Source organism: Pristiophorus japonicus, chromosome 6 (assembly GCF_044704955.1).
Source record: "Pristiophorus japonicus isolate sPriJap1 chromosome 6, sPriJap1.hap1, whole genome shotgun sequence".
Taxonomy (NCBI): Eukaryota; Metazoa; Chordata; class Chondrichthyes; family Pristiophoridae; genus Pristiophorus; species Pristiophorus japonicus.
The window spans coordinates 86,308,411-86,310,134 of NC_091982.1; positions in this window are offsets into that span (position 1 = coordinate 86,308,411).

Consider the following 1,724-nt stretch of genomic DNA (forward strand, 5'->3'; position numbering starts at 1 on the left):
TGCAAGAATCGTCTTCTCCCTGTGGCTGAAGAACTCCTCCCAGAGTCACAATTCAGATTCCGTCCACTAAGGGGTACAATGGACATGATCTTCACCATGCAACAACTACAAGCGAAATGCAGGGAATAGCATCAACACTTGTACACAGCCTTCTTTGACCTCACAAAGGCCTTTGACACTGTCAACCGCGAGGGATTATGGAGCGTCCTCCTCCGTTTCGGCTGCCCCCAAAAGTTTGTCACCATCCTCCGCCAGCTCCACGAAGACATGAAAGCCGTAACCCTGACCAACGAATCCACTATAGACGCAATCCACGTTCAGACCGGGTTCAAGCAGGGCTGCATCATCGCAGCAACGCTCTTCTTGATCTTCCTTGCAATGTTACATCTCACTCTCAACAAGCTCCCCGCTGGAGTGGAACTAAACTATAGAACCAATGGGAACCTGTTCAACCGTCGCCTTCTCCAGGCTAGATCCAAGGTCATCCCATCCTCTGTCATTGAACTACAGTACGCGGATGACACTTGCATCAGCGCACACTCAGAGGCCGAACTCCAAGCCATCGTCAACACCTTCACCGAGGTGTACAAAAGCATGAGCCTTAGATTAAACATCCATAAGACAAAGGTCCTTCACCAACCTGAGCCTGCCACACAGCACTGCCCCACCGGTCATCAAAATCCATGGCTCGGCCTTGGACAACGTGGAGCATTTTCTATACCTCAGGAGCCTACTATCAGCAAGGGCAGACATTAATGACAAAGTCCAACACCGCCGCCAGTGCAGCCTTCGGTCTCCTGAAGAAGAGAGTGTTTGAAGACCAGGACCTCAAATCTGGCACCAAGCTTATGGTCCACAGGGCAGTAGTGATATCCGCCGTCATATATGATTCAGAGACGTGGAACATATACAGTAGACATCTCAAAATGCTGGAGAAATATCAGCAGCGCTGCCTCCGCATGATCTGCAAATCCACTGGGAGGATAGATGCACCAACGTCAGTGTTCTCAATCAGGCCAACATCCCCAGCATCGAAGCTTTGACCACACTTGACCAGCTCTGCTGGGCAGGCCACATCTTCCGCATGGCCGACATGAGACTCCCAAAGCAAGCGCTCTGCTCGGAACTCCTACATGGCAGACGATCCCCAGGTGGGCAGAGGAAACGTTTCAAGGACACCCTCAAAACCTCCTTGATAAAGTGCAACATCCCTACCGTCACCTGGGAATCCCTGGCCCAAGACCACCCTAAGTGGAGGAAGAGCATCAAGGAGGGCACTGAGCTCCTTGAGTCTCGTCGCCGAGAGCATGCAGAAACCAAGCGCAGACAGCGGAAGGAGTATGTGGCAAACCAGACTCCCCACCCACCCTTTCCTCCAACCATTGTCTGCTCCACCTGTGACAGAGACTGTGATTCCCGCAGTGGACTGTTCAGCCACCTTGGAACTCATTTTTAGAGTGGAAGCAATCATCTTCGATTTCGAGGGACTGCTTATGATGATGAGTTAAGTGCATCATTAAATGTATCAAGTATTTTAGCAATATTTGGCATCCTTTCCCAATTTACTATGATGAACAGTGAAATGGTTAAGCCACATAGATAAGACTATGCTTCTTTGGATTTGTCTTCTTTTGACGTTTGTTTACACTTTTGTGAATTGTCGCTATGGCACCCATGACCTTCTTTATGAAGAGATGGTTTGCATAAAACACCACAAGTCTTTT